The sequence below is a fragment of the Carcharodon carcharias genome, chromosome 20 (assembly GCF_017639515.1).
Source record: "Carcharodon carcharias isolate sCarCar2 chromosome 20, sCarCar2.pri, whole genome shotgun sequence".
Classification (NCBI taxonomy): domain Eukaryota; kingdom Metazoa; phylum Chordata; class Chondrichthyes; order Lamniformes; family Lamnidae; genus Carcharodon; species Carcharodon carcharias.
This window is the reverse complement of record NC_054486.1, coordinates 51,016,595-51,031,312: the sequence shown is the minus strand read 5'-3', so window position 1 is coordinate 51,031,312 and position 14,718 is coordinate 51,016,595.

The window sequence follows — 14,718 nt, the reverse complement described above, 5'->3', positions numbered from 1 at the left end:
CAGGGATGGTGGGGGTATCTAGGCCAGAAACAACCTAGACAACCAAAGGTGAGAACAACCTAAAATAGATACAAGTTCCTCTGGAGAGGAGCTAGTCAGGAGTGGGAATTTCCGATGCCATGTGGCTGGTGGGCAACTGTGATGTGCTTATTGAGTCACAAGTTTCTGTTGGCTCCATGAAACGAAGGTGCCCTTCTACTGATCCCACACACTCCAGTGGAGTCACTCTGGAGGGTAACAATGTGTGCAATTCCTAAGTAACTGTCAGGTCATGGCTCTTCAACCATCAGGCTTTTTATTCCATAATCCAAACTGATCCAATTCAACTCTAATTAGGTAAACCTGAATTTGACCAGTTTGACTCAGTCTGGAGATTATCCCACCCATCAGTCACCACCTGTTAAATTAATTGCATCCTCAAGTTTTTGACTATGGTTTTTGCAGCAGCAGATTTGGAGATTTGAGATTTGAGATTTGAAGTGTTCTTCATTTCAGATGATGTATCCACTGGGGACAAGAAGAAAATTTGTCAGAAATCACTTTTCTTATGACCTTTAAAATCTGCCACTGAAAAACAACATACAGGCACCATGCTTGGACAATTTTCAAAGTTTGGCCTCTGAAGGTACAAAGCATGAGCTAAAGAAACACACTGCTAATTCCTATAAATATTCGTATTTGAAGAGAAATCCAAACATCATGATTTATCAACTACTATTTTGTCACATTCCCACAAGAACCAAAATCCATTTGTCACACTGGCTTATATCATTCATGTGGTTTAGCTGAGTCTGAAAAACTAATCTTTCATTTTTAGCAACAATTGAAAGCAAGGATCCTCTCAGAGGTTGCTAGAATTACAATTATAGCAAACTGTCAGATACAAATTGTACTAGAAAGATCATTTGGTATACAGTTGCAGTTTTAAATTATCAGCTCAAACAATGATTAAATAAATTGTCTCTTTTGCATGCAGAATTTATCCATAAAACATCTTAATGCACCACCAACAGAATTTTGCTAATAATTCACCTTCAGCCTGGCCTTCTTTTTCCAGAATGGAAAATGTGTTGCAGATATTCTCCTCACTTAGGATCCATTAATAATGTTTGCTGCATAATATCAGAACCATTAAAAAGTAATCATATTGGGCTGATGTTAATTATTCAGAGTAAGCTGTTGAATGGAAGGCATGTACCTATTGAATAATCAATTGAATGTTAATTTTTCAAATGATATCACATTGGCACCACGCTTGGACCATTTTCAAAATTTGGTCCCTGGAGCCACAAAGCATATGCTAAAGAAACATACTGCCAATTCCTATAAATATCCCTATTTGAACAGAAATCTGAACATCATGATTTATCATGTTATGATATTATTTATGATCTTTTAATTTAAATCATTCCTATTGCTCAATGGTTTTCAATTATTTCTGCAAAATATTGCTACCATCCCACAGACCCATTTTTCTAAAATTTACAATGAAACACAATCCAACATAATTGGACCTGGGGCCCTCAGTTAATGATTTGTTTTTCTAAAGCTATTTATCTACACAAGTATTAAATAAATAGTATTTTACAATTATTAATTACTTAACAGCTATCATAAGATTTATCCTGATGACGAGGCAGAAAGTTAAGGTGGAATTTCCATACCACTCATGATGACAGCAGCAAAATTGTAATATTACAGTTTCAAAAATTTCAGGCAGTATGGGCAGAATTCTCCTGCCCCACTCACCACCGGGAACACCTGGTCCCGCGGCAACTTAATGGACTTTTGGCTGGCCTGCCGCACTCCTGGCAATAGGACCTGAAAATCCCTGCCTTTGTCCATGATCACTTAATTTATCCATTCCATTAGGATCTGTCATCAATGGATTGTGCCTGACAGGGAAATCACAAAGGGAGCGCATTACCTAGTGTGAGGACTATTATCCAAGCCTAGGTGATGGGTTTTAATTGCTAACTAGACTGTCTGAAAAGTGACCTTCAAGCTTCTTGAACTATGTTAGCTTCATCAAGCATCTCTCCCATCTGTTGGATCTCCTCCTTGCTCTCAATGAAGTCTCCCTAAACTCCAGAAATCCCTCCCTAAATCTCTCCATCTCTCTCTCCTCTGTTGTAATCTCGAGGGAGGCCATTAACTTTTAAAAAGAAATTCAAACCCTCAGTTATTAACTAAAGCCACAAGGTTTGACGTTTTAAACAAAATCTTTTACAGTAAGCAAGTTAAATAAAGCAAGTGCTACTAACTTAACAGACTATTTTGTTAACACTAATTTTTTAAGCCTGAAAATCACAGTAGGATATTCCTTGTTCTATTTTTATTTCCACCCAAGTTCCCTATGTGTTATAGGGTTTTGAGTGTCCGTTCACTTCTCCTGCAACCAAACCAAGGTGTGCCACAGCTCTCAGAAATTCACTTTTATTTTCCTCAGCGTTCCCACTATTCTCTGAGGTATGAGATTTCTTGGGGTCCATCTACTAGCATCCAGTTAAGCAATCCTCCAACAGCCTTAAGCTCCTTACTATCGTGCACACCCCAGCCAAACAAGGGCCTCACTGCGCTCGTTTACAGCTTTTGGCAAACTCTCTCTACTCTTCAAAGCCACTTAGAGACTCCAACTGCTTTTTTTTTCTATTCATTCATGGGATGTGGGCTTCGCTGGCCGGACCAGCATTTATTGACTATGCCTTGTTGCCCTTGAGAAGGTGGTGGTGAGCTGCCTTCTTGAACCGCTGCAGTCCATGTGGTGTGGGTGCATCCACAGTGCTGTTAGGATGGGAGTTCCAGGATTTTCACCCAGCAACAGTGAAAGAAGGGTGATATAAGGGTGATAGTGGGGGATTTATTAATGGTAATACCATTGAACATCAAGGGGTGATGGTTAGATTCATTCTTGTTGGAGATGATCATTTCCTGACACTTGTGTGGAGCGAATGTTACTTGCCACTTGTCAGCCCAAGCCTGGATATTGTCCAGGTCTTGCTGCATCTGGACATAGACTACTTCAGTATCTGAGGAGCTGCGAATGGTGCTGAACATTGCGCAATTATCAGCGAACATCCCCACTTCTGACCTTATAATGGATGGAAGGTCATTGATGAAGCAGCTGAAGATGGTTGGGCAAAGGACACTACCCACAGGAACTCCTGCAGTGATGTCCTGGAGCTGGGATGACTGATCTCCAACAACCACAACTATCTTCCTTTGTGCTGGGTATGACTTCAACCAGCGGAGAGCTTTCCCCCTGATTCCCATTGACTCCAGTTTTGCTAGGGCTCCTGTCAAATGTGGCCTTGATATCAAGGGCAGTCACCCTCACCTTACCTCAGGAGTTCAGCTCTTTTGTCCACGTTTAAACCAAGGCTGTAATGAGGTCAAGAGCCGAGTGGCCCTGGCAGAAATCAAACTCGGCGTCAGTGAGCAGGTTATTGCTAACTGCTTGCTTCTGTCAGAAAAATGAAATATACAGATAGGCTCAAAACTAAAACATATCTCCCTGCAATCTACCCCCACGACAATATGGCACACTTGAGATGTCCCAGGTAGAGAGTTAAACCAACTACCTCCAACTTTAAATCTGTCCTTTGGTCTGAAAAGTACATGGATATTTAAGATCTCTTGTTTACCTATTGCTTTCAAACACTTCTTTGATCTGGGACTGACATGAATAACTTAAACCCCTGCTGAAGACAACAGTAGACCTCTCACCTCTTCCAAGGAACTCAGAAAGGGGCCAGCCAGCTATTCCCATTGTTAAATGTTTTCCACCCTCTACTCTGACCTTATTAAATTAACACAGGCTATCCTTTGAATTGAAATTACTTTAGTATTTGTTTGCCAGCTACTCACAGGTGTTCCCATTATCTTACATTTAAAAATTTCAATCCTCACTAGAAGTTATTCTCCTAAAACATGTGAATCATGAAATTGGATGTTTTTGCAATACCACCTTTAAAATTTTCCTTAAAACCTGTATCTTGGACCAAGCTTTTGATTATCTGTACTAATATCTGTTTAAGTGGTCCAGTTCATTTGCTAACACCACTGTAAAATGCGTCAGTATGTTTTACTACATGAAACAAGCTACGGACGTGCAAATTGTTGTTTTGTTGACTTGAATGATGCTTTTGAATTACATCCTTCACTCACTCCAGCTTTCATTGGAACTCAATTATAATTCCATGCATCTATAAAAGTTGTAGTCTTGGGAAACTTCTGGAACTTCTGGGCCTGAATTTTCCTGTTGGTATGCGGGGGTGGGCCTTGCACACCCGCCCGTAAAATGATGTGCGGTGACATCGGGCAAGCATCCCGACGTTACTGCGTGCCATTGCGATATTTGGGAAGGCGGGCGCGCTATAAGTTCAAATACATGCCCACCATCAATTAATAGGGCAGTTAAGGCCCTTGAGGCAGCAATTGATCTCGATTTTTCACAGCCCGTGTGTAGGAGACATTTGTATAAACCTCATCCATAGGCGGGATACAAAGGGTGAGTGGGGTCACGAATGTGATGCTTGAGGTATTTAAGTGTGAAAGTAACTTTTACTTACCTGAGTGAGCAGAAAAACTTCAAAACGCATACCAGCTCCTAGGACAGGAGCAAAAGCCTTGGTCAGGACTTGATAGTAAAGATAATTCCTGGGGCCTGCAGCTTTTACGAAGCCTTCCCTTAGCCTGGGAATGGGAGTTGTGCTCTCCACTGGAGGCACCTCCTCTGAAGAGGAGGGAGGGCCAGAAGGGGGAGGAGGCCAGGATCCCACGTTCAGCCTCCAGGGGAGCCACCTTTGGGAGGAGAGGTGCAGGCACAAGTGATGCAGGGCCAATAGGAAGTGCAAGGCAGGAGGGGCTGCAGGAGACACCACAATCCTTTTCCAGGGTATCAAGGTGGTGAAGCAGCTACCTCAATATGTCTGAGGTGCAGTGCTGAAGGAGGGTCTGTCTCTCAAGGGAAACAGTCACTTCTATCTGTCAGATGATAGGCCCTGAGATCTTCGCAAACTGTGTGGGTGGGCACCCCAGGCCAATGGCTCTAAAGGTCACAGCTGCCCTCAACTTTTATGCCTCCGGCTCTTTCCAGGGATCAGTGGGTGATCTTTGCGGAGTTTCCCAATCAGCTGTGCACACTTGTGTCAAATAGGTGACAGATGCTCTGTTCAGGCATGCATTGACCTTCAACCACTTCTGTTGGAATGATGCCAGTCAGACACAGCGAGCCAGAGGCTTTGCGCCCTTTGCTGGCTTCCCCAACGTCCAGGGTGCAATAGACTGTACACATGTGGCCATCAAGGCGCCAGCAGATGAGCCCAGTGCCTTCGTCAACAGGAAAAGCTTCCACTCCATGAACGTGCAGATAGTGTGTGATCACAGGATGCTGATTCTGCAAGTTTGTGCAAGGTACCCAGGCGGCTCTCACTACGCCTATATCCTCAGACACTCCCAGGTGCCAGGGATCTTCAGTGCTCCAGCTCCGCTGAATGGATGTCAGCTGGGTGACAAGGGCTATCCCCTCAGGAGGTGGCTCATGACGCCTCTCCGCCATCCAAGAATAGAGGCAGAGCAGCAGTACAATAGGAGCCATGCCTCCTCAAGGGCTGTGGTGGAGAGAGACATCGGTCTTCTCAAGATGTGCTTCCAATGCCTGGATGCTCAGGGGGCGCACTCCAGTACCCCCCAGGTCATGTGTCACTGATAGTGGTTGCATGGCCAACTGGGCCTGCCCTTCGCCAGTCCGCATTCGTTCTGACACACTATGTGCAGTCTTATCCTGAAAAGGAGAGAGGAGCATTGATTAGTCCAGCCTGTACCTGGATTTCCATCGCATCCCTGCCAACCCAGCCAAAGTGGGACATTGCAGGACTCCAGTTCTTCGTCACCCCGCAGCTGCTGCACACTCACCCAAACAAGCCAGGGCTGGCCGGCCCCTTGAACATTGCCCAAATGCTGCCTCCTTTACATGTGGCACCACAAGGGACCACTTTGCTAAGCAAGGAGTCACAGGCACGTGGAGCGCAAACAGCAGCAAATGGATTAGTGCCCACCAACTGGAAGCTCCCCTCCCAGCATGTTAGCACCCTGACTTTGACATGCTTCCTAGTTCCAGCACTCTGCCTACATGCAGACCCTTGACTTTCAAACCCATTCTATACTCTGGGTCAGTGTCACACATGCTGCGGATGCAGAACATATCCTTGCTCAACCCTCACTGGGTGAACTGGACATGGGCAATCTCTGCTGTCGCACCCAGCGATGGATCCATGCTGTGAGGGATTCAATGACATTACTGTACTCAGAGTTGGTGGGGGTGTGGGGGGTGTGGTTTGGAGAACAGGGTGACGGCTGCATTAAGTGACTTGAGGCAACTTGATGCTCACCCTTCCCAAGCGCAGGAGATCATTGAACCTTTTGCAGCACTGGTGCCATGTGCACCGCACCACATTGTGGGAGCTGACACTCGGCCACCTCCTCCCATGCACGTTTGGTCAGGTGAGGAGGCCTCTGCCTCCCATCCCTCAGAAGAAGGACCTCCCGCTGCGCTGCCACCTCCCCCAGGCGGGCAGCTAGGCACTGGTCTGAAAAACGAGGGGCACACTGCCCCGCTGGCCTACCCTCCGGCCTGGCCTGCCCCAATGGCCTACCCTCCTGACTTGAGTCACCAACATTGCCCCTCTGCAGAGCCCCTGCCCACTCCCACTATGCACAGGAGTCATGAACTACGCTGGGTGGGACTTAATTGGCTGGCCCACGTAAAATGGTGGCGTGGATCCGATCGCGAGCGGCAATCAGGTCCCCGCCCACTCCCACCCGGCCCGCCCGACATGGGGAAAATTCTCCCCCAGGTTCCAAAGATTCCACATTGAAAGGCAATGTTGTCATGCTTGAAATCTACCAAGCCTTCACACTATTGGCCAGCTTCCAAATCAATTACATTGTCTCTTTGGCCAACTGCTAGGAGACATGAGATATTGTGCTACAAAGGAATCTCACAACATGCTCCTATCCACCACCCCCACCACCACCACCAGCACCACTCCCATATCTGAAAGAACTGCAGCAATTTGCATTTGGTGCCTCTCAGACTGAAAATTGAATGAAGTGGGAAATGAAACCTGTGCCCTCTCATTCCTAAACACTGAACATTAATGTTCAAAAGCTTGTCACTTTTTCACCACCTTGCATGTAAATGATTTATTGTTTAGGCATTCATTATTTTTCGCATTATCAATTTATTATATTCTCATCAGCAGTTTGTTGCTGGAAACCCGCAGGCATCTATAGGTACATTGTGAAACGAGGAGGGAAGAAAATTGGAAGAAAGATTGATTTTGCTATTTCTGTGCAAGACAGCATTGACATTTGATTTATTCAACATGCCAAGGTTTCTGAATTTACGTATTTGCATTTACAACAGAGCATCTGCATTTCAATTATCTGCCAGAATTAAAAAGAAAGCTTTCTTACTCATTCTCGGGATGTGGGTGGGCATCACTGGCAAAGCTAGCATTTGTTGTAGTCTCTATGTGCCCTGAGAAAGTGGGGATGGTCCATTCTGAAATGTGTGCAGACACATCAGAATGCAGGTAAGAGTCAAGAGTTCAATTAAGAACCCTTAGGGAATTGGGTCAGGCCAGGCCAGGTAAGGACCATTTCCTTTTCTTCAGAACAGAAGTGAATCAGTTGTGTTGCTGCAACAATCTGATGACTTCTTGATCACTTTTACTAATACCAGTGTTTTATTTCAAGGTTTTCTATAATGGATAAGCGAAATGCCGATAATGAAGAATTTCAAATGAATTCAAACTCATAAACTGTCATAATGGGTTTGAATTCAAATTCATAATTTCGAAGATTGGTGGGTTACTCATCCAGTGATAAATTAGTTACCGTCATACCCAGACACACAAACTCGCACCAAATGTCAAAATTGTATAATAATGTTTATTTTATTTGCTTGCCTTATTATAGGTTGATCCTTTATATATCACTAGTTACTTAATTTAAAAGTTAGTTTCATTGACTGAAACATAGCACAGAATTTTCAGGACTTAGAAGACCTTCAGCTACTGGGGCCATTTTCAAATCATGACCCCATTCACAGCAACAGCAGGGTGCCTTCTAGTTCAAAATTCAGGAAGGTGGCCAATGAAGAAGTAAAAGCAGAAAGTGCTGGAAAAAGACTCAACAGGTCTGGCAGCATCTGTGGAAAGGGAAACAGAGTTAATGTTTCGGGTCCAGTATGACTCTTCTTCGGAACCAATGAGCCCCTTTAGGCCAATGAAGAAGCTGCCTCCAGGATCACCAGCCAATTATGGATGGTTGGCAGCCCAAGGAGGCTGATGCAGGATGCAGGGGTGGAGCTCCATTGCAAGCAGTCTTCACTGTATCGACACTGAGAGTGCTGCTGCTGAGAGGAATGCAGCAGGAACAGGAGGAGCACCATGGAGTCATGATCAGCCTGATGGGAGCAGCTGTCCAGCATTAACAGAGAGTCTCTTGGAGCTCCTCACGCAATGGCAAGCCTCTGCCAGTGGAAGACATCAGCCTTGTCATTAAAGATTAAAAAGCCTTGAACTCTCATGTCACTCATACCTCCTGCTGTGCAGCCACCTTGACAACTAAGTTGTCAAGGTGCTGACACAGCAAGAGGCCTGTGTGACCCTGGGTAAATTACAACACTGGTGGAAGATTGCAGTTAATTATCTTCCCACCATTGGCAGGCAAGTTGCCAACATCAGAATCAGCCACCCCTAGGAAAATGACTGGAGGCAGGAACACATCGGCAAATTTTCCTCCACCATTCGCCCTCCGCACCCCTCCCCCCCACTTCCAAACCTGCCTGTAAGGGCCTGGTAAAATTTCCCCCATCATATATTGTTTCCATTATCACTATTCAATGCAAATCATTTGTTATCAATTAGCACAATCTAAGGACTGCCAAATGGATTGCTGAGCAGCAAAGACAAACTATTCCCTGTGATTGGTGTTAAAGGCACAGTGATGCCACTGAAAAAATGCTTAGAAAACTTTTTCAGAGATGTTTGCATAAAGGTCTCATGAAAACTGTGTAACAAAATTTGGTGCTGCCACCAGACATCACATATAGTAGGTTCAAAAATTGCTGTTGTAGCAGGTTCTCTCAGCTGTCACCAAAGCACATTGGCCGGAATCTCCTGGTTAGTGGCAATGCTGCACACATTCTCATTGCCCGCAACGATTTTCCTGACCCGACACTATGCACATTTCTTCTGGGATTTTCCAATCTTGGCTAAAGCAACGTCTCCCAGGGATCTCCATCAGGAAGTAGTGGAGTGGTGGGGGGAAGAGTGAACACGCCCCCTTTTTTTACAGCACCAGCTGCCACATTCTGGTAAGTATTTAAAGGTCCATTCTAATGAATGAGTGTGGGTGGATGAGGTGGGTAGGTGTGGGAGTGAGTTGGTAGATAGATCGGTGAGAGAGGAGGAGGGTAGTCGGGTGGTCGGGAGGCAGTCAGGAAAGGGGGTGCTCAGGGGATCACCGGGTCTGGTAATGGCTAGTCAGGTCCAGTTGGCAGGGGTAGTCGGGAGGTCGGGGGGTGTTTGGGGAGGGTCAGTTGTTGAGGTACCCAGGTGTTAGACCAGGTTTTAAACTGTCTAATGTTTCCTGGATAACTATCAAGGAAGTCACTGACCAGGCTACCGTGGACAAATTTAGCAAGGAGCTTGTTATTGACATCCTAAATCACAATTTTGAGATTAAGCCACGTGGGTCTGTCCTAAGTCTCTGACTCTAGCTCAGAGTCAGAGACATTCACAGAGGGTCCGGCAAGCAGGAGAATTTCTCATCAGAAGTTTAAACTTTCCGGGTAATTCCCACATAGGTCCTCACATCAGGGCATCTGCAAGGTCCCACCATCTATTTCCTTCATGCATCTGATCCTGAGGCCAGAGGATTTGGGCCATGGCCTGAATTTTTTGGATGGTGGGGGTCTCTTCTCCATTGAGCATTGATTGGCTGCAGACAGGACTTCTGCCCCTCACCTGGGAGGAAAACCCGCCTTAGAGAGTTACGGGCAATCTGATTGGCTGGTAGCCCTCCAGTCCCTGCACCAAAAGAGATGTAATGGACAGAAGAGGGACTACACCAATTTGCTGGACCTGGAGAACAAAGTAAGTAGAAGGGGTCCCAGGGCGGAATGTGCAGGAAAGGCCTGGAGGGTCACAGAGGGTGCGATTGGGGCATCAGGGAAGAGGCCAGGTGAGGGAGGGAGGTCTAGAGGTCACAGGGCCTTAAGGTGGGGGGCATCCCCAATCAGAAGAGGGCTTATGATGGAGGCGCACCCCCCCACTCTTTCCCACCCAAGATCTAAATTTGATTTTTTCCAGCCTTCCCCCAGAGTTTCATTGTTCCGGTCAACCTAAAAATTGAGGCTGGATGGGAAATGGCCCTTAAGTGGCCATTAATTGGCCATTAAAGGCCTCAATTGGGCAAGGGCAAGCTTCGCATCCAAGGCCTTGCTCACTCCAGTGCAAAATTATGTGGAATCCCAGAGGGAATCCTGTCCATGCAAGTTTCACAATCCCCCACCCCACCGCCCCCCGCCTAAAAATCCATCTGCGGGGAATGTAAAATTCCAGCTATTAAATTCTAGCTGGGACTTTACTAAATTGAGTCCAACATGCAGCCACACAATCTGTCTACTCCTCAGCTCCACACCTATTTGGGAGACAGGTAATCAGGCATCTCTGACACCTCTGAAAAGTAGCCAATACTTCTTAAAGGGAAGGTGCAGTCTGGCTGTGGTCAGTGCTAATGCTGCACACAGGAGGTCAGCCACCCATCGCAGAAAGAGGATGAATGATCTCATTCCTGCCGCCAGGTTAAGTCAACCATCTCATCACTCTCAACTCACACACTCACATCCAGCCCATCACACATTCACTGGCATCTCATATGCTGCCAGCTCAAAGGACATTGTCACTCACTCTCACACACACCTTCACATCTCCATCTGGCCTCATATCCTCTGCAATTCACTTCCTCAGCCCATCCATGGCTGTATTCACCACCCACACATGCCAGGCATCCTTATCATCTGCCCTGGCATGCATCCTGCTCGCACTCTTCATCTACCTTTATGCAGGACAAGCTCGCACATAATTGAAGGGAGAGGTCTCAGATTGGTGGTGGGGCCAAAATTAAGGTCCTCACTCCCTACGAGCATTGAGCCATCGAGCTGGCTGGACCATGCCTATGGCAAGGGTGAGGTGGGTGGCGCGCACCCAAGTAAGGATCCTGCACCAGCTCATCCCTTAGACAACTATACTGTGAGTGCATTGTCCTGTTTTAGAGTCGCCTGCCATGCACTAATTATCTCGCCTCTGGAAAGTACCCAAAGGCATCCACAAGCCAGGCCCTTAGTTCCAGCACCGATGACACCTCAGATGAGGAGCCAGAGGAGAGCACCATAGAAGACTAGTCACAGTGCTCACCCACACCCTCCAGCATCACAGAGATACACACTTCGGTGGGACCTAGTTCTGGAGCCTAGCTCAGGGTCACAATCTGATGAGCATAGCACACAATCTGGTCCAAAGCTGGCAGAGGCAGGGACATCTGAGGTCACTGGCACTCGGAGGACTGCTGGAGACCAGGAGTCTGCTGGAGGCCACAATTCTGCTGAGCCTGAGTCAGATGACAAGCCTCCCAATTCAGTCCTAAATCAGTTGGTGGAGCTGCAGCAATAGTCACAGGAACATCAGGAAGGGATGTCAGCTGCAGTTCTCAGATTGCAATGGACAACAGAGGAGTCCATCCAAATTCAGTCTGAGGGGAAAGCACCAGCATGCCAATGCAATCAGACCAACACTGGTGGGATGGCAGCTGCTATGGAAACCTTGATCCAGTATGTCAGTCCTGAACTGCTGCAGGAGCAGCACAACATCTCTGAGGCTATTGGTGTCATCCATCAGTGGCTACACGAGAGGGGGTGCAGCACCTTGATTTCACTTCAGCTGCCACCCCCCAAAGAGTCAACCAGGGGCCTTTGGTACCCATAGGGAGGAGGACCAGCAACTGGCTACCCCAGGGCCCTCCACACAGGTGACTCTGAGACTGTCTGGCCGATCCCAATCCCCTCTTCCTGTGACCCCATCACCTCCAGCTCCACAGGCCGAGAAAGGTCCACCTGCCCCACAGCAAAACACCCAAAGCAGGTCGGGGCTCCCCAGGCCTCGGCCCTCCAGAGAACACCCGCCCAAGTCATCACAAACAACAGGGCATAGCAGTCAGCAGGCTGCCTCAGCTTCCACTGTGGATGTCGGGGAAGCACCGAGATGTAGCGATAGGGTTAAGAAAGTTAAAAAGATTTAGGCACACAACAGTAGCATGGGTGTTCACAACGTGTACATGATGGTCACAAATGTAAATAGAATCACACCCATTTCACATCTCCTCTTGTGTATGCCTCCTTTTTATGATGAGCTGTGTTGCTGTCAATGAAGTGTGAAACCATGGTTTCTCCCCACACTTATCGCAGATGTTCCTATCATGGGCCTCTCGTCTATGTACTGTGCTTCCAGATCACCACACTGTGTGGTCATTTTCCAGATCATTCTCGACATCAATGATGCTTCGACCTTAGTGTTAAGTGTGCTTGTGGAAGGAAACTCGTTTACACACTTTGCAGGGTCATGTCATGTTTATTCTTGGCTGTGTAAGGTTGAGTGAGGCAGAGGTGTTCTCCTATCTCATCTGCATTCTTGAAAGGTGAAGCTGTAATGTACAAGGAGACATATGTTAATGTATGGAGAAGAGTCATTTATCATGCAACTCCATGTGCTCTCTGTCTTCAGGCAGGGCTTTCATGCTATGAGCCCATACTCAGAGCCCATGTGTGCTGCTGTCAACCAACTGCGTTTCCGACTTTTTGAGTGTACATCTGTTGAGCTCACCAATAAGTGAGAGGACCTCACCACCTCAAGGGTGCCAATGATCTGTCCCTCTCAGCCACATTATTGCCCTGGCGCTCGAACCTACAACCTTGAGTGTTTCTCAACCTGTAATTGTCTGTATTATGGCCACAAGGGTCTCATCACAACTTTGGGATATAGTGCTGTCCATCCCATCACCTAAATACTGGCCGATACAAGGCTAAATGAAAATGGTCATTTCTGGCAATCAATAGAGCCTTTGAGCATGTTCTGGAAGCGCACATCATGGCTTTAGACAATGTTGAGGAGAGCAATGGGGTAGGAGTGAGGATGTACTGAAGCTGAAGTGTGCTCATTATTAGCAGCAACTCGTGACCTTGAGGGCTTTATGGTGTGTGAGAACTTTGCAGTTCGCAAAGGCCAGGTCTGGCCATGAGGGCACAATGTGTGTCTTAAAGAGAAGGCATTTTAATGTCTGAGTGGTTGAATGTCGTTATCCTCAGGTGGTCCACATGCATAGTAAGGTGAGGATAAAAGCAGGCCAGCATCCCTAACTGAGAGTGCCGGATGTTAATGTGATAGAAAAGAAGGTAACACAGGGGTAGAATCTGATTAGCCGCAGACCTACGGAATGCCTTCAACTGCCTTGCCCAAGTGTCACCAATCAGTTTCACCATCGGGGTTACACTGAATGTGTTGTCCCATTGCTGGAGATGGATCTCCTTCCGGAGCTTTGTTATTTTTTTAAAAATCATTCACAGGATGTGGGCTTCACCGCCTGGGCCAGCATTTATTGCCCATCCCTAGTTGCCCTTGAGAAGGTGGTGGTGAACTGCCTTCTTAAACCACTGCAATCCATGTGGTGTAGCTACACCCACAGTGCTGTTAGGAAGGGAGTTCCATGATTTTGACCCAGTGATAGTGAAGGAACAACGATATATTTCCAAGTCAGGATGGTGAGTGACTTGGAGAAGAACTTCCAGGTGATGGTGTTCTCACTATCTGCTGCCCTTGTCCTTCTAGATGGTAGTGGTTATGGGTTTGGAAGGTCCTGTCGAAGAAGCCTTGGTGAAAATCCTGCAGTGCATCTTGTAGATGGTACACACTGCAGCCACTGTGCGTCGGTGGTGGAGGGAGTGAATGTTTGTGGATGTGGTGCCAATCAAGAGGGTAGTTTTCTCCTGGGCAGTGTCAAGCTTCTTGAGTGTTGTGGGAGCTGCACTCATCAGAGAAGTGGGGAGTATTCCATCACACTCCTGACTTGTGTCTTGTAGATGGTGGACAGGCTGTGTGGAGTCAGAAAGTAACTCATTGCACGATTCCTAGCCTCTGGCATGCTCTTGTATCCACAGTATTTACATGGCTAGTCCAGTTCAGTTTTTAGTCAATGGTAACCCCCAGGATATTGACAGTGGGGGACTCAGTGATGGTAATGCCATTGAACATCAGGGGGTGATGGTTAGGTTCTCTCTTGTTGGAGCTGGTCATTGCCTGACACTTGTGTGGAGCGACTGTTACTTGCCACTTGTCAGCCCAAGCCTGGATATTGTCCAGGTCCTGCTGCATTTGGACACGGACTGCTTCACTATCTGAGGAGTCGCAAATGGTGCTGAACATTGTGCAATCATCAGCGAACATCCCCACTTCTGACCTTATGATGGAAAGAAGGTCATTGATGAAGCAGTTGAAGATGATTGGGCCAAGGGTGCTACTCTGAGGAACGCCTGCAGTGATGTTCTGGAGGTCAGATGACTGACCTCCAACAACCACAACCATCTTCCTTTGTGCT